The sequence below is a fragment of the Somniosus microcephalus genome, unplaced genomic scaffold, assembly GCF_052327205.1.
Source record: "Somniosus microcephalus isolate GS21.2 unplaced genomic scaffold, FLI_Smic_1.0 unresolved_chr2, whole genome shotgun sequence".
Classification (NCBI taxonomy): domain Eukaryota; kingdom Metazoa; phylum Chordata; class Chondrichthyes; order Squaliformes; family Somniosidae; genus Somniosus; species Somniosus microcephalus.
Window position 1 is genome coordinate 63749896 of NW_028225180.1, and position 19521 is coordinate 63769416.

Below are 19521 nucleotides of genomic sequence, written 5' to 3' on the forward strand. Positions count from 1 at the left end.
GATGATACAAAGTTGGGTGTGAAAGTAAGGTGTGAGGCAAATGCAAAGATGATGCAAAGCGATATAGAGTGGTTAAATGAGTGGGAAAGAACATGGCAGATGTAATATAATATTGAGAAGTGTGAAGTTATCCACTTTGGTAAGAAAAATAGAAAAGCAGTATATTTTTAACTGGTGGCAGTTCGGGTCATGCTGGAATTCATAGGGAACTGGATGTCCTTCTACACTGCAAGTTAGCCTGCAGGTGCAGCAAGCCATTAGGTAAGAAAATAGTATATTAGCATTGATTTAAAAAGGATTGGAGTGTAAGGGTAAATAAGTCTTACTGCAATTATCTCAGTCCTTGCTGGCCTCTGCCATCATTGAGGATGGGGATGTTCATGGAGCCTTCTCCTCCAGTTAGTTGTTTAATTGTCCAAACCATTCATGACTGCATGTTGCAGGACTGCAGAGCTTTGATCTGATCCATTGGTTGTGGGGTCGCTTAGCTCAGTCTTTATCATGCTGCACCGCTATTTAGCATGCATACAGTCGAGATTGGCACCAAATTTTCAGGTACGTCCGGTGCTGCTCCTGGGTTGCTTTTCTACACTCTTCATTGTACCAGGGATGTTCCCTTGGCTTGATCGTAATGGCAGAGTGATGGGAATGCCAGGCCATTATAAGATTGCAGAGGGAACCTGGTTCCAAACAATTCGATTTTGAACCGTACTGGGGACAGTAATTTCTATTTATGCATCACAAGCAAGGCTTAATACATTACAGTCTTCGAACAGCAGTTTACAGAGGATACTTGAGACTGATATTACTCCGTTATCCTATGGGTAGAAGCGCAACTGTGATTAAGCTGCACCCTGTGTCTCTGGTTTCTCTTCTCTCTTTGTCTCCTGGGTGTTTCCTTGAATCTTCCTGAAATCTTCTACAATTTGTGTCTGTTAAGATTCGCTTGTTATAACTTTACTCTTATTCAAAACATTTTGGAGTATTACTGAACCAATCACTGGCTGACACCCAAAAGCCCCCAAATCCAATCACACAGATGCAACGTCCGTAACAACTTGGCTTACGCAGGTTCTAGACTTATGAGAAAATTATATCATCTGTTTTTGACCAATAAGACTCATATTTGGGGTAGTTATGTCAACACAAAGCAACATGTCTCCAGGGGAAAGATATATGGTGTCCCTGCTGTTTCTGTGAAAGGCTTAAGTTTAATTTCACTGTAGATATCATAATATTCCAACACAGTAGCAGCTATGCCTGACCTTGCTTCCCAGGCTAGCTGCACTCTATGTCTCATCCTTACTGTGGCTAATATGCACCTTTCACCCAGAGCCTCTCTTGACGGCTATAGCAAACGTCTTTCTCACCCAGGCTGTCTAGTTACAGCTAATTCACATAACTTTAATTATAAGCAAAATGATTCCATATCCTATATAATTCAGGTTACCATTGCATAAAATTGATGATAACAGATTTCATCAAGTTATGCAGTGGTGTTCCCCAGAGTTCAGTACAAGGACCACTGCTTTACTTGATATATATTAATGACTTCGACTTTGGTGTACAGGGCACCATTTCAACATTTGATGATGACACAAAACTTGCAAGTATAGTGAACAATGAGGAGGATAGTGATAGACTGGAAGAAGTCATAGACAGGCTGGTGAAATGGGTGGACACGCGGCAGATGAAATTTAACGCAGGAAAGTGTGAATTGATACATTTTTGTAGGAAGAAGGAGGAGAGGCAATATAAACTAAAGGGTACATTTCTAAAGTGGGTGCAAGAATAGTGATACCTGAGGGTGTATGTGCACACATTGTTGCAGGTGGCAGGGCAGGTTCAGAAAGCGGTTAAAAAAACATGCAGGATCCTAGGCTTCATATACAGAGGCATAGAGTACAAAAGCAAGGAAGTTATAATGAACCTTTATAAAACACTGGTTCGGCATGAACTGGAGTATTTGTCCAATTCTGGACATCACACTTTAGGAATGATGTGAAGGCCTCAGAGACGTTGCAGCAAATAATTCTGAAAATGATACCAGGGACGAGGGACTTCAGTTACGTGGATAGACTAGAAACACTGGTGTTCTCCTTAGAGCAGAGAAGGTTGAAAGGAGATTTGATAGATATATTCAAAATCATGAGGGGCCTAAACAGAGTAGATAGAGAGAAACTGTTTCCATTGGCGGAATGGTCGAGAAACAGAGGACATACATTTAAGGTGATTGGCAAAAGAACCAAAAGCAACATGAGAAATAACTTTTTTACACAGCGAGTGGTTAGGTTATGGAATGAACTGCCTGAAAGGCTGTTGAAGGCAGACACAATCGGGGCTTTCAAATTGGAATTGGATAAGTACCTGAAGGAAAAAAATTGCAGGGCTATGGAGAAAGGGCGAGCGAGTGGGACTAACTGAAGTGCGCTTGCAGAGAACCAGCATGGGCTCGACGGGCTGAATGGCCTCCATCTGTGCAGTAACCATTCTATGATTTACGATTATAAGATATTTATTATTATAAGATATTAACTCAAGTATTCTAAAATCCAATTAATAGATGAGAATCTTGCACCGTGACTTTACAGATTCTGGTGGTATACAATTTTGTTGCTGCTGATGGCCCACAGCACCTCTTAGACGCTACGTTTTGAACTGCTAAATCTGTTCTGAATCTATCCCATTTAGCAAGGTGGTAGTGCGACACAACACATTGGAGGTTGTCCTCAGTATATAGACGGGACTTCATCTCCACAAGGACTGTGCAGTGGTCACTCCTAAACATACTGACATGGGCAGATGTAAATGCGACAAGTAGATTGTTGAGAATGATTTCAAGTAGGTATTCCCTCGTGTTGTTTCTCTCACCACCTGCCCGAAACCCAGTCTCACAGCTCAGTCCTTCTGGAGTCGGCCAACTCGGTCAGTAGTGGTGCAACTGAGTCAGTTTTGGTTTTGGACATTAAAGTCCGCCTCCTAGAGAACATTCTGTGCCCTTGCTACTCTCAGGGCTTCTTCCAAATTGTGTTCAACATGAAAGAATACTGATTCATCACTGACACAGGCCAGTAGGTGGTAATCAGCATGAAGTTTCCTTGCACATGTTTGACCTGATGGCATGAGACATCATGAGGTCCGAAGTCATTGTAGAATACTCCCAGTACCACACCTTCATGACTGTATACCGCTGTGCTGGCACCTCTTGGAGGTCTGTCGCGCTGGTGGGACAGCACACACACAGAGATAGTGATGGAGGAGCCTTGGACGTTGGCTGCCTGACAGGGCATTTGGCAGGTGGTGAGAAATCCGACACGAGGGAAAAACTTACGTAACCTCGTCCTCACCATCTACCTGTTGCATATGCATCTGACCATGACAGCATTGGTAGCAGTGGCCAGCGCACAGTTCTTATGGAGATGGAATCCCATGCTAAATGGGATAGATTCAGAACAGATCTAACAGCTCAAAGCTGGGCTCTGTGAGTCACGTGGCCATCTGCAGCAGCAGAATTGTATTCCACCTGAATCTGTAAACACATGGCGCGGCATATCCCTCAATCTTCTCTTACCATCAAGCCAGGGGATCCAACTCTGGTTCAATGAAGACTGTAGAAGAGCATGCCAGGAGCAGCACCAGGTGTATCTTAAAAATGAACTTCCAACCTGGGGAAGCAGAAACATGGGACAACATGCATGCTAAACAATGGAGGCACCATGCTATAGACAGAGATCAGCGATCCCACACCTAACGCATCAGATAAGGTTCTGCAGTCCTGTCACATCCAATCGTTAATGGTGGTGAATAATTAAACAAATAATAGGAGGAGGACGCTCCATTAATATCCTCAATGACGACGGAGCCAAGCATGGGCGTGCAAAAGACAATGTTGAAGCATTCACAACCATCTTCAGCCAGTATTTCCGAGTGGATGAATCATCTCGGCCTGCTCCTGAGGTCGCCACCATCACAATGTAAGTTTCAGCCAATTTGATTCACTCCACGTGACATCAGAAAGTGACTGAGTGCACTGGATATGGCAAAGGCTGTGGCCCGACAGCCTCCGGGCTGTGGTGCTGCAGATTTGTGCTCCAGATCTAGCTGCACTTCTAGCCAAGCTGTACCAGTACAACTACAACACTGGCATCTACCGACATAGTGAAAGATCAACGTGGAACGTCCTGTCGACAAAAAGCAGGACAAATCAAATTCAGCCATTTACCGCCTCATCAACTTACTCCCAAATATCAGCAAAGTGATGGAAGGTGTCGTCATCATTGCAATCAAGCGTCCATTAATGATCAATAACCTGCTAACCCATGCTCAGTTTGGGTTCCGCCAGGATCACATGGCACCAGATCTCATTACAGCTTTGTCCAAACATGGACAAAGGATCAGAATTCCAGAGGTGAGGTAACAATGATTGCCACGGATATCAAAAAGCATTTGAACGAGTCTGAAATCCAGCAGCCCTGGTAAAATTGATGTAAATGGGTTTCAGAGGGAAAACAATTCTCTGGCTGGAGTTATACCTAGCTAAATGGAAGATTGTTGCAGGTCAGTCATATCAGCCCCAGAACATCGCTGAAGGATTTCGTCAGGGCAGTGTCCGAGACCCAACCATCGTCAGCAGCTTCATCACTGAAGGTCTGGCCATCATAAGAACAGAAGAGTCAGGATGTTCGCTGCTGCTTGCAAAATCTGTCGTTCTATTCGTAGTTCCTGGGATAATGAAGCCCACATGCTGCGAGACCAGGACAATTTGCAGGCTTGGGATGAGAAATGGCGTGAAAATTTGCTGACAGACATATGCCAGGACTTGACAATCACCAAAGAGAGAGAATGTAAACACCTCCCCTTGACATTCAACGGCATGGCCATCGTCGAAACTCCCACCACAAACATCGTACGTGACAGCAATGACCAGAAACTTAACAGGACGAGCCACATAAATAATGTGTCTGCAAGAGCAGGTCAGAGATCGGGTATCCTGCGGCGAGTAACCCACCTCCTGATTCCCGAAATCCTTTCTCCCATCTACAAGGCACAAGTCAGGAGTGTAATGGATTATTCGCCACTTGCCTGGATGACTGCAGCTCAAACAACACACAAGAAGCTCAACACCATCCAGGACAAAGCAGCCCACTTGATTGGCACCGATCCACTACTTTAACCATTCACTCTGTCCACCACCGGTGCACTGTGACTGCAGTATGTACCACTTCCAAGATGTACAGCAGCAACTCACCACGTTTCTTTGACAGCACCTCCGAAACACGCAACCTCTGCCACCTGGAAGAACAAGGGCAACAGGCGCATTGGGAACACCACCACCTGCATGTTCTCTGCCAAGTTACACACTATACAGACTTGGAAATATATCACCGTTCCTTCATTGTCATTCAGTCAAAATCCAGGAAATCCCTCCCTAACAGCACTGTGGGAGGACCTTCAACAAATGGACTGCAGCGGTTTAAGAAGGTGGCTCACCACAAAATTCTCAAGGGCAATTAGGGATGGACAATAAAGGCTGGCATTGAAAGCGACACCAACATGCAGTGAACAAATAACAAAAATGGCAACAGCAGTAATGCTAGAGAGGAGTCACCACCCATTAGTTTGGAGTATGGTTACCAGCAGTAACATTTGGGAAGAGACACTGCCAGCAATATTAGAATCGGATCACCACAAATAATGTTAGATTAGTGCCACATACATTCATATTAGAGCAAAGTAAGCACCAGTAATATGATCGTAGAGTCAGCACCAGCAATGTTAGAGTAGATTCACCACCAGTAATCTTAGAGTAGAGTCACCACCAGGAATGAAAGAGTAGATTCACCACCAGTAATGTTAGAGTAGAGTCACCACCAGTAATGTTAGAGTAGAGTCACCACCAGTAATGTTAGTGTAAGGTAACCACCAGTAATGTTAGAGTAGAGTCACCACCAGTAATGTTAGAGTAGAGTCACCAAAAGTAATGTTAGAGTAGAGTCACCACCAGTAATTTTAGAATGGAGTCACCACCAGTAATGTTAGAGTAGGGTCACCACCAGTAATGTTAGAGTAGAGTCACCACCAGTAATGTTAGAGTAGAGTCACCACCAGTAAAGTTAGAGTAGGTTCAACACCAGTAATGTTAGAGTAGAGTCACCACCAGTAATGTTAGCGTAGAGTCACCACCATTAAGTTAGAGTAGAGTCACCACCAGTAAAGTTAGAGTAGAGTCACCACCAGTAATGTTAGAGTAGAGTCACCAACAGTAATGTTAGAGTAGAGTCACCACCAGTAATGTTAGAATGGAGTCACCACCAGTAATGTTAGAGTATCGTCACCACCAGTAATGTTAGAGTAGAGTCACCACCAGCAATGTTAGAGTAGAGTCACCACCAGTAATGTTAGAGTAGGGTCACCACCAGTAATGTTAGAGTAGAGTCACCACCAGTAATGTTAGAGTAGAGTCACCACCAGTAATGTTAGAGTAGCTTCAACACCAGTAATGTTAGCGTAGAGTCACCACCAGTAATGTTAGCGTAGAGTCTCCACCAGTAAGTTAGAGCAGAGTCACCACCAGTAATATTAGAGCAGAATCACCACCAGGAATGTTAGAGTAGAGTCACCACCAGTAATGTTAGAGTAGAGTCACCACCAGTAATGATGCAGTAGAGTCACCACCAGTAATGTTAGAGTAGAGTCACCACCAGTAATGTTAGAGTAGAGTCACCGCCAGTAATGTTAGAGCAAGTCACCACCAGTAATGTTAGAATAGAGTCACCACCAGTAATGTTAGAGTAGAGTCACCACCAGTAATGCTAGAGTAGAGTCACCACCAGTAATGTTAGAATAGAGTCACCACCAGTAATGTTAGAGTAGAGTCACCACCAGTAATGTTAGAGTAGAGTCACCACCAGTAATGTTAGCGTAGAGTCTGCACCAGTAAGTTAGAGTAGATTCAACACCAGTAATGTTGCAGTAGAGTCACCACCAGTAATGTTAGAGTAGAGTCACCACCAGTAATGTTAGAATAGAGTCACCACCAGTAATGTAAGAATAGAGTCACCACCAGTAATGCTGGAGTAGAGTCACCACCAGTAATTTTAGAGTAGAGTCACCAACAGTAATGTTAGAGTAGAGTCACCACCAGTAATGTTAGAATGGAGTCACCACCAGTAATGTTAGATTAGGGTCACCACCAGTAATGTTAGAGTAGAGTCACCACCAGTAATGTTGGGGTAGAGTCACCATCAGTAATGTTAGAGTAGGGTCACCACCAGTAATGTTAGAGTAGAGTCACCACCAGTAATGTTAGAGTAGGGTCACCACCAGTAATGTTAGAGTAGAGTCACCACCAGTAATGTTAGAGTAGAGTCACCACCAGTAAAGTTAGAGTAGGTTCAACACCAGTAATGTTAGAGTAGAGTCACCACCAGTAATGTTAGCGTAGAGTCACCACCAGTAAGTTAGAGTAGAGTCACCACCAGTAAAGTTAGAGTAGAGTCACGACCAGTAATGTTAGAGTAGAGTCACCAACAGTAATGTTAGAGTAGAGTCACCAGCAGTAATGTTAGAATGGAGTCACCACCAGTAATGTTAGAGTATCGTCACCACCAGTAATGTTAGAGTAGAGTCACCACCAGTAATGTTAGAGTAGAGTCACCACCAGTAATGTTAGAGCAGGGTCACCACCAGTAATGTTAGAGTAGAGTCACCACCAGTAATGTTAGAGTAGAGTCACCACCAGTAATGTTAGAGTAGGTTCACCACCAGTAATGTTAGCGTAGAGTCTCCACCAGTAAGTTAGAGCAGAGTCACCACCAGTAATATTAGAGCAGAATCACCACCAGGAATGTTAGAGTAGAGTCACCACCAGTAATGTTAGAGTAGAGTCACCACCAGTAATGTCGCAGTAGAGTCACCACCAGTAATGTTAGAGTAGAGTCATCACCAGTAATGTTAGAGTAGAGTCACCGCCAGTAATGTTAGAGCAAGTCACCACCAGTAATGTTAGAATAGAGTCACCACCAGTAATGTTAGAGTAGAGTCACCACCAGTAATGCTAGAGTAGAGTCACCACCAGTAATGTTAGAATAGAGTCACCACCAGTAATGTTAGAGTAGAGTCACCACCAGTAATGTTAGAGTAGAGTCACCACCAGTAATGTTAGCGTAGAGTCTGCACCAGTAAGTTAGAGTAGATTCAACACCAGTAATGTTGCAGTAGAGTCACCACCAGTAATGTTAGAATAGAGTCACCACCAGTAATGTAAGAATAGAGTCACCACCAGTAATGCTGGAGTAGAGTCACCACCAGTAATTTTAGAGTAGAGTCACCAACAGTAATGTTAGAGTAGAGTCACCACAAGTAATGTTAGAATGGAGTCACCACCAGTAATGTTAGAGTAGGGTCACCACCAGTAATGTTAGAGTAGAGTCACCACCAGTAATGTTGGGGTAGAGTCACCACCAGTAATGTTAGAGTAGAGTCACCACCAGTAATGTTAGAGTAGAGTCACCACCAGTAATGTTAGAGTAGAGTCACCACCAGTAATGTGGGAGTAGGTTCAACACCAGTAATGTTAGAGTAGAGTCACCACCAGTAATGTTAGCGTAGAGTCTGCACCAGTAAGTTAGAGTAGAGTCACCATCAGTAATGTTAGAGTAGAGTCACCACCAGTAATGTTAGAGTAGAATCACCATCAGGAATGTTAGAGTAGTGTCACCACCAGTAATGTTAGAGTAGAGTCACCACCAGTAATGTTAGAGTAGATTTACCACCAGTAATGTTAGAGTAGATTCACCACCAGTAATGTTAGAGTAGAGTCACCACCAGTAATGTTAGAGTAGAGTCACCACCAGTAATGTTAGAGTAGATTCACCACCAGTGATGTTAGTGTAGAGTCACCACCAGTAATGTTGCAGTAGGGTCACCGCCAGTAATGTTAGAGCAAGTCACCACCAGTAATGTTAGAATAGAGTCACCACCAGTAATGTTAGAATAGAGTCACCACCAGTAATGTTAGAGTAGGGTCACCACCAGTAATGTTGCAGTAGAGTAACCACCAGTAATGTTAGAATAGAGTCACCACCAGTAATGTTAGAATAGAGTCACCACCAGTAATGTTAGAGTAGAGTCACCACCAGTAATGTTAGAGTAGAGTCACCGCCAATAATGTTAGAATAGAGTCACCACCAGTAATGTTAGAGTAGTGTCACCACCATTAATGTTGCAGTAGAGTCACCACCAGTAATGTTAGAGTAGAGTCACCGCCAGTAATGTTACTGTAGAGTCACCACCAGTAATGTTAGAGTAGAGTCACCACCAGTAATGTTAGAGTAGAGTCACCGCCAGTAATATTAGGGTAGAGTCACCACCAGTAATGTTAGAGTAGAGTCACCACCAGTAATGTTAGAGTAGAGTCACCACCAGTAATGTTAGAGTAGAGTCAGCACCAGTAATGTTAGAGTAGAGTCACCACCAGTAATGTTAGAGTAGAGTCACCGCCAGTAATATTAGGGTAGAGTCACCACCAGTAATGTTAGAGTAGAGTCACCACCAGGAATGTTAGAGTAGCGTCACCACCAGTAATGTTAGAGTAGAGTCAGCACCAGTAATGTTAGAGTAGAGTCAGCACCAGTAATGTTAGAGTAGAGTCACCACAAGTAATATTCGAGAATATACATCACCCGTAATGTTAGAGTAGAGTCACCACCAGGAATGTTAGAGTAGAGTCACCACCAGTAATGTTAGAGTAGAGTCAGCACCAGTAATGTTAGAGTAGAGTCAGCACCAGTAATGTTAGAGTATAGTCACCACCAGTAATGTTAGAGTAGAGTCACCACAAGTAATATTCGAGAACATACATCACCCGTAATGTTAGAGTAGAGTCACCACCAGGAATGTTAGAATAGAGTCACCACCAGTAATGATAGAGTAGAGTCACCACCAGTAATGTTAGAGCCAATTCAACATCCTTCATCATCTCAGTACAAAACAAATTTTAATTTTGCAAAGGATGAGTGACGATTTCACCAAGAAAAGATGAAGCTCCAAGAAATCAACGCAGTGTCCGGGGGAATGTTTGCTTTATCCTTCAAGGTTTACTGGATACGCCCAGAGTCTATTTCCTCTGCGATTGCTTTCCGTTCATTGATTTTAATTGACAGTTTCATGGACTGAGCAGTTGAATTTCCTCAGTGGCGGCCCGAGCTCTGATGTGGAAAATCGCTCCTTGTTTGTTAAGTGACTGTAACTAACGCCAATTATTGTGCAACCTGATTATCTCACCGGGGCACCGATTGTTCTATAAAGGGGGAGCATTTACGGATCTCAGAAACACTCCAGCCGGAACCTCAAGGCAGCGCAGAATTCACACAAATCTTCAAAACAATGGGACGGCCAATAATTGTACAGATCCGGGACATTTACTACCATATCCTCGCAGCATTTGGCATTCCCGGTAAGTCAATGTATCCTGTTGCCTAATACCTGTTGACTATCTCAGTGTTAATGTAACAGATTCCGAGAATGTCCACATTGCAGAGTCATTTATTCACCGGGATCAGTCGGTGAAAATCAGCGGCAACCCTGGTCACCCGCGCGACCGCTGAGGCGTTGTTCCGGTCGCTGGATCGCGGGCACCGGGCGCTCAATGTTCGTCCCTATACTGAGGGAGGACGCTGCTGATTCCCCGTCCTCTCCAACAACACGTAGCTCACTAAAGAATGTAATGCTCAGTGCCCATAGTAAACAAGTAATTTGTGCCGTTGTTCCCTGTCTACATTAGGTTGAACTCGGACTACAGAAACCTCCACCCAGCAGAGGATTTGGAAAGGTATTTTACGAAATAATTTCCGTTCAGGAAGGTGCTCCCCTCCTCTCGGCAGCGTTTGAGTATAATTTGAATGTTTTTTTTATCGTAGTTGAATATTTTATTTGAATTATATCTTTCTATTAATTGCCGTGGAATTATATTTAATTCGCTGGATATACGGCGGATTTTCAGTTCCTCTATATTGAATGTTCAGCGATGTCATTACTTTAAATAAAGTGTCTTCACCCTTGCCTATATTTACGATAATAATCGGTGTGCATAACGCTAAATAGGGACACATCCGAAAATTTCCCCACAATAATCTGTGAGATTTATCTGAATGATCCCGTTACTGACCTCTTTTCCCTGCTTCTTACAGCGAACCTACTGACAATCGTGATTCTCTCCAGAGGAAACTGCGGCCTTTCCAAATGTATCTCTGTCTACATGGTGGCCATGGCAACAGCAGATCTACTGGTCATTATCATCAATATATTATTGAACCGAATTTTACGTTATTACTTTACACATTCCATCTTGTCGTTAACTGCCGTCTGTGAGGTCATTATATACCTGCAATCTGTCGCCCTGTATTGGCCGGTTTGGTTTACAGTCTCGTTCACATTTGACCGATTTGTAGCTATATGTTGTAACAGGTTTAAAGCAAAGTATTGCACAGTGAGAACTGCGGCCGCGGTTATAACAACGGTTTCTGTGCTGATCTGTTTACAGAGCCTTCTGTATTGGTTTGCATTTGAACCTGAGCGAATAATTAACAATGTTCACTGGGGTTGCCGCTCCAGAGCGGGGTTTTCTTCATCACCTGTAGGAGTGGTGCTTTTCTGGTTACGTGCAATTTGTTTTACTTGGCTTAGTTTTGCGTTGATATTACTGTTTAATTGTTTGACAGCCAGATATATTTTAATGGCCAGTAGAGCCCGCAGGAGACTCCGGGGTCACAGCAGTGAGAATCAGAGCGATCCAGAGATGGAGAGCCGAAGGAAATCGATCATTTTACTGTTCTCTGTATCGGGCAGTTTTTTATTGTTGTGGCTGACAGCTGCCTTATCTTTTTCAACTACCAGACTGATAAGCACCGTGCATTACAGAGGCGATTATGCAGCCCCTGCCTATATTGCCGTTGAAACCGGATATATGCTGATGTATTTGAGTTCCTGCTCAAACACATGTATTTATGCAGCGACCAAACTAAATTCAAGAGCTGAAGCAGGTGATGAAAACTCCTTGGATGTTTATTTGCAAATTAATGAAAAAATAAAGCAAAGCTTTCCGTCCAAACTAGAGTTCAATTATTATGGTTTGCTGTTGTGAAAATAAAAAGTATTCAGAGAACATTAACTCCACTTTGTGCCGTGTGTTTGATGTCTGCTGCATTCCCCGGGTGAACATAATCGATTCCCGCTAAAACAGAGCACTTCCCGCTCAAGATCTAAAGAGAACAGTCATGACTGGGCTTCAGCAGGAGTAGAACATGTCGGCGTCAGCGTTAACTTGCTCACACCGCAGGTACTGGAATGAGACGCTCCAGTTTAATTAATAGTTAAAGTTTTCTTTACTATAGAATCTATGTGTTACAATCGTGGTTTTCTGTAATTCTGTAATCTCGGTGTGAATGTTGCAGGCGCTGGTCTCCCCATCAGACTCCGCCCCCCATTGTCTCCTGGACCAATAAAACGGGGCCCTGTCCCCTGATCAGTGTCTAATGATGGAAACAGTAGGAACTTGACTCGTCAATGTGACATTAGACATCTTTGTTCACAGATGTTTACTTAAATCCCATACTGTTCTTCAAAATGTTGTAGAATTGATAACATGAGAACAGATAATTTTACCCAACCGGTCCGTGTCCGCGTTTACACTGCACCCGAGAAAATAGCTCCATTCCCTTTACACGCCTTGTCTCAACATCCCATCAATCTATTTTTATTCATTGTTATAGCCAATTTAAACTTGAAATGGACATAATGTCTCCCTCTGTGAATTCCACAGCCTCACAACTCTCCATTTAAAGAGGGTTGTCCTACTTTCAGTTCTAAATCACTTCCATGTATCCTTTTATCTATGGCAGTCAGTTCTTGATCCTCAACTAATGGAAGCTGTCTCCTTCTATTTATGCTAACAAGTCGCTTCTTAACTTTAAGTCACCTTGGCACGACTCGTAAAAATATTTAATTCTGGAATCAATGTACAATCTCGGGAAAGTCAATAAATGTTAGTTAAGATGATTAATTGATAGCTTTCCGTTGGAGATGGTTGTGTCCTTGCTTAAACTGAATAATAAGAATAATGTAGATGATATCTTGAAACCTAACACCTACAGAATCCACCCCCACCCCCCCCGCGACCCAGATTTACAGAAAGGGCAGGAAAGTTTTGTTTCGGATGTATTGTGCTGCATGATCTTGGATTATCGCTGTGTGTGCAGAAGTGACGCGTTGGGCAGGAAGCAACTAGCTTGCGATATTCATGATGAAGATGCTTTGGCGAACAGGACCAAGACACGATCAAACATGCTGAAAACAACCCTACTTGAAAAGGTTAATGTGGTTCTGGAGAGTTTAATGTGTAAAACCAATGGTAGAGATCTGCACAAACGAATAGACCGCGATAGATATACGTTGCTGATGAGATATAGTTTAATGCTGACATTAAATACTCTAATCCTACGACAGGGGCACTGTACGGGAAGGGATAATCAGACGGTCCTGAACTTTGATAATGTTATACTGTATCGGTTTATTTTAATATTGTAGTAATGTTAACCTTTAGCCTTTGCCTTTCAAGCAGTAAAATTAAAGTAGCACTGAGCTGTTCAGCGAGGGCTCACCCTGCAGCAATGATCAGATTGAGGATGCAATAAGAAGAAATGTAATTAAAGACATAACATTGTAAACTGATTCATATATTTCAGAGAACTTTAATCATTTCATTATATTGTTGGAAAACATCTGGACTGTCATCGTCATTTTTTATTCGTTCATGGGATGTGGGTGTCACGGACAAGGCTAGCATTTATTGCCCATCCCTAATTGACCTTGCGAACGTGCTGGTGAACCGCCATCTCCAACGGTTGCAGTCCCTGTGGTGAAGGTACTCCTATAGTGTTGTTAGGGAGGAAGTTCCAGCATTTTGACCCAGCGATGATGAAGGAACGGCGAAATACTTCCAAGTCAGGATGGTGTGTAACTTGGAGGGGAACGTGGAGGTGGTGGTGCTCCCCTGCGCCTGCTGCCATAGTCCATCAAGGTGGAAACATTTGCGGATTTGGGTGGTGCTGCCGAAGGAGCCTTGGCGAGTAAATTGATACATATGGTACAGAAATAAAAACAGAGTTATAATTAAAGTATTCATTTGGTCGAATTGCAATTAAAGGAACAAGAGTGAAATTATTGGTAATATAACGAAATGAGGTAATTAAACGGGTCAGCCCAAAGGAAAACGTGCTCTTAAGTAAAGGTGACTATCATTTATGATAAAAAGTTGAGTCCATTGAATTTTCCTCATATGGAGTTGTATTTTCACTTCTCTATCATTAGATGATGCAACATTGTGAGGATTGATAAGAAGCTGCAGAGGGAATGTGACAGTTTGGAATGAGCATTCGCAATGGTCGAAGATATTGAGTTCAGAACTACAACACATTTGAATCCCCAACCAACAATCAGCAGCTGTGATAGTAGTTAGTACCTTTAATTGTAAGTTTAATTACTATTGCATATACTGTGTGCTTAAAATACCTATGCCACCTCACTTCAATGTTCATAAGAACATAAGAACATAAGAACATAAGAAGTAGGAGCAGGAGTAGACCATACGGCCCCTCCGGCCTGCTCCGCCATTCAATAGGATCATGGCTGATCCGAACTTAGACTCAAGTCCACTTCCCTGCCCTCTTCTCATAACCCCTTATTCCCTTATCAGCTAGGAAACTGTTTCAAATTTATTTAATGTCGTAGCTTCCACAACTCTCTGAGGTAGCAAATTCCATAGATTTACTACCCTCTGAGTGAAGAAATTTCTCCTCATCTCAGTTTTGAAAGGGCAGCCCCTTATTCTAAGATTATGCCCCCTAGTTCTAGTCTCACCCATCAGTGGAAACATCCTCACCGCATCCACCTGATCAAGCCCCCTCACAATCTTATATGTTCCGATAAGATCGCCTCTCATTCTTCTGAATTCCAATGAGTGGAGGACCAACCTACTCAACCTTTCCTCATAAGTCAACCCCTTCATCTTCGGAATCAACCGAGTGAACCTTCTGGGAACTGCCTCGAGAGCAAGTATATCTTTTCTTAAATATGGAAACCCAAACTGTATGCAGTATTCCAGGTGTGGCATCACCAGTACCCTGTATAACTGCAGCAAGACTTCCCTGCTTTTATACTCCATCCCCCTTGCAATAAAAGCCAAGATTCCATTGGCCTTCCTGATCACCTGCTGTACCTGCATACTAACCTTCTGTGTTTCATGCACCAGGACCCCCAGATCCCTTTGTACTGTAACACTTTGAAGTTTCTCTCCATTTAGATAATAACTTGCTCTTTGATTTTTTCTGCCAAAGTGCATAACCTCGCACTTTCCAACATTATATTCCATCTGCCAAATTTTTGCCCACTCACCCAGCCTGTCTATTTCCTTTTGCAGGTTTTTTACATCCTCCTCCGTCATTGCTTTCCCTCCTATCTTTGTATCGTCGGCAAACTTGGATACGTTGCACTCGGTCCCTTCCTCCAAATCATTAACATAGATTGTAAAGAGTTGGGGTCCCAGCACCGACCCCTGCGGAACACCACTAGTTACTGATTGCCAACCCGAGAAGGAACCATTTATCCCAACTCTCTGTTTTCTGTTACATAACCAATCTTCCACCCATGCCAGTAAATTGCCCCCAATCCCATGATTTTTTATCTTGTGCAGTAATCTTTTGTGTGGCACCTTGTCAAATGCCTTTTGGAAGTCCAAATACACCACATCCATTGGTTCCACTTTATCCACCCTGTTTGTTACGTCCTCAAAAAATTCGAGCAAATTTGTCAAACATGACTTCCCCTTTGTAAAACCATGCTGACTCTGTCGGATTAAATTATGCTTATCCAAATGTCCTGTTACTGCTTCCTTAATAATGGACTCCAACATTTTACCAACCACAGATGTTAGGCTAACTGGTCTATAGTTTCCAGACTTTTGTCTACCTCCCTTTTTAAATAAGGGCGCTACAGTAGCAGTTTTCCAATCTGCTGGCACCTTTCCTGAATCAAGGGAATTTTGGAAAATTACCACCAATGCATCCACAAACCCTACTGCTACTTCTCTCAAGACCCTAGGATGTAAGCCATCAGGTCCAGGGGACTTATCCGCCTTTAGTCCCATTATCTTACGGAGTACCACCTCCTTAGTGATTTTAATTGTATTTAGCTCCTCCCCCCTATAGCCCCTATTTGTCCAGTGTTGGTATATTTTTAGTGTCCTCTACTGTAAAGACTGATACAAAATATTTGTTCAGCGTTTCTGCCATCTCCATGATCCCCACCACTAATTTCCCGGTCTCGTCCTCTAAGGGACCAACAATCACTTCAGCCACCCTTTTCCTTTTTATCTAGCTAGAAACTCTTGCTATCTGTTTTTATATTTTTTGCTAGTTTACTTTCATAATCTGTCTTCCCTTTCTTAATTAATCTTTTAGTTATTCTTTGCTGGCTTTTAAATGCTTCCCAATCTTCTATCCTCCCACTAGATTTGGCTACTTTATATGCCCTTGTTTTCAGTTGGATGCTATCCTTTATTACTTTACTTAGCCATGGATGGCTGTCTTTTCTTTTATGTCTCTTTTTCCTCACTGGAATATATGTTTCTTGAAAGTTGTGAAATATCTCCTTGAATGTACACCACTGCTCTTGTACCGTCTTCCACTTTAATCTATTTTCCCAGTCAACTTTAGTCAACTCTGCTCTCATACCTTCATAGTCTCCTTTATTTAAGCTTAGTACGCTGGTTTAAGATCCAACTCTCTCACCCTCCAACTGAACTTGGAATTCAGCCTGATTGAAAACATTTTGCTAACAATAGCTTGAGTACTTTGTGAATGAGCTTCATTTATTAATTGTGATTAAGTGCCCTCTTTACCCGTCACTCTTCAAAGTTCCACTTGATCCTGAGCTTCTGTAAAAGCCAAACTCCACTTGGTTTCAATCACTGTGGAGCCCAGGCTTTGACAATCCGGCTGCCATCCAGCTTCTGGGGAAGTGATAATGAATTTCGAGTAATTCTGTTTAGCAGGCACATTCTCATTTAACTGGAGTCAGACGACCAACAAGTACTTACGGCACCAGTCAGGCTTCATGCAGAGGTTTTCACTCCATCAGAATCATATGCGATGCTTCTGCATCCAGCTACAATCGTGAGAATTCGATATGTAATCAACCACATCATCCAAAATCAAAAAGTAAAATAGAAAGCAAAGTTAAGCATAACATTACCTTGTCAAATTCCATCCCATGTGGTTGTTGTCCATACTTAAGAAAGGACATACTTGCTCTCGAGTCAGTACAAAGAAGGTTCACTCTGTTAATCCCGGGTTGAGGGGATGGACATATGAGGAGAGGTTGAGTAGATTGGGACTCTACTCATTGGAGTTCAGAAGAATGAGAGGCGATCTTATTGAAACATATAAGATTGTGAAGGGGTTGGATCGGGTGGATGCGGGGAAGATGTTCCCGATGATGGGTGAAACTAGAACTAGGGGGCATAGTCTTAGAATAAGGGGCTGCTTTTTCAAAACTGAGATGAGGAGGAACTACTTCACTCAGAGGGTGGTAGGTCCATGGAATATGCTGCCCCAAAAAGCTGTAGAAGCTACATCATTACATAAATTTAAAACAGAAATAGACAGTTTCCTAGAAGTAAAGGGAATTAAGGGTTACGGGGAGCGGGCAGGAATTTGGACATGAGTCTAGGTTCGGATCGGTCATGGCCCTATGGGTAGCGGAGCGGGCCCAGGGGCCGTGTAGCCTGATCCTGCTCCTATTTCATGTGTCTAATTCTGTTAGATTCAGGAGATGGTTCTGTGATAGTGGATTGGCGGTTAGGATCAGATCAGCCATGATCTTATTGAATGGCGGTGCAGGCTCGAGGGGCCGATTGGCCTACTCCTGCTACTATTTCTTATGTTCTTATGTTGTGATTCTCGCCCTCGTTTCTAATGAAACAGCCAGTACTTAAAATCTCTCTTCACTAACCTTTCCCATTTCTGACGAAGGGTTCGATCCCAAACATTGACTCTGTTTCCCTCTCCTTGACACGGCCTGACCTGCTGAGTGTTTCCAGCATTTGGTGTGTTGGCTTTGTGTATCTTTGGGAGGCAGTAGAAGTCTCCCACGTGGGGAGTACGTGGGATGAGAGCGCGTAGGATGCTTTGAAGGTCTGGATCGAAGGTCTTGATCAGTCTGTTGAGTTGGCGGGTGTGTTCTTTCGTCGGATCTCCGGGTAACTGTCTGTAGTGTTCCTGGTTGTCCAGTTGTCGGTATGCTTCTTTGCAATAGTCCGTTCTGTTCTGTATGACGATGGCTCCTCCTTCGTCGTCCAGTACTTCCCCGGAGCGGAGAAACTGCGCCATGTTCTTCACAGCCTTCAACATGTCATCGATGACAACGAACATGTCGCTAAGGCCACCCCCACGCCTCCACTACTCATCTTCAAACAGCTGCCTATCCTCAAACAGACCATCGTTCGCAGCAAATTACCCAGCTTTGAGGAGAACAGCGACCACGACACCACAGAACCCTGCCACGGCAACCTCTGCAAGACATGCCAGATCATCAACACAGATACCATAATCGCACGTGAGGACACCGCCCACCAGGTACATGGTACATACTCATGTGACTCGGCCAACGTTGTCTACCTCATACATTGCAGGAAAGGATGCCCCGGAGCATGGTACATCGGCGAGACCATGCAGACACTGCGACAACGGATGAACGGACACCGCGCAACAATCGCCAGGCAGGAGTGTTCCCTCCCAGTCGGGGAACACTTCAGCAGTCAAGGACATTCAGCCTCTGATCTTCGGGTAAGCATTCTCCAAGTCGGCCTTCGAGACACACGACAACGCAAAATTGTCGAGCAGAAACTGAGAGCCAAGTTCCGCATTCATGAGGACGGCCTCAACCACGATCTTGGGTTCATGTCATGCTACATGTAACCCCACCTGTCGTAGGGTCACCCAGACTCGAGTCGTCGTTGGCTTGTTCTCTCTACACAGATGCAGCCGGACCTGCTGTGACTTCCAGCAAAAAAAAAATGTTTTTTGGTCTGTTTTTTGTTTTTCATACAGACCCCAGCATCTGCAACATTGGATCCCTTGTGACCCCACCTCATTGTTCTTTGATGTAATGTTTTCCTGACTAACCTGTTTGGACACCATTCACACCTTTGATCGCTCTGATTATCTCTCTGCCGAGGTGCGACAAATGGCAGTTAGAAAGATTACCTGTAATCATCTAGCATTATTCTCTGACTATGTAAGCTGTGTCTTTATGCATCTCTCCACATCACCTGATGAAGGAGCAGCGCTCTGAAAGCTTGTGATTTCAAATAAAACTGTTGCACTATAAGCTGGTGTTGTGTGACTTCTTACATTTACCCCTCTACTGATGATAGTCTCCTTCAAACTATCTCTCTCTCTCTCTCTC

At 43.4% G+C, this 19521-nt stretch overlaps 1 pseudogene across 1 annotated transcript in view; it reads left to right on the plus strand.

Annotated features, from left to right (window-relative positions):
* Window positions 1-19521, plus strand: part of LOC147092727 (NACHT, LRR and PYD domains-containing protein 3-like) — a 1209123-nt pseudogene that overhangs the window by 666278 nt on the left and 523324 nt on the right. The window lies entirely within an intron of this gene.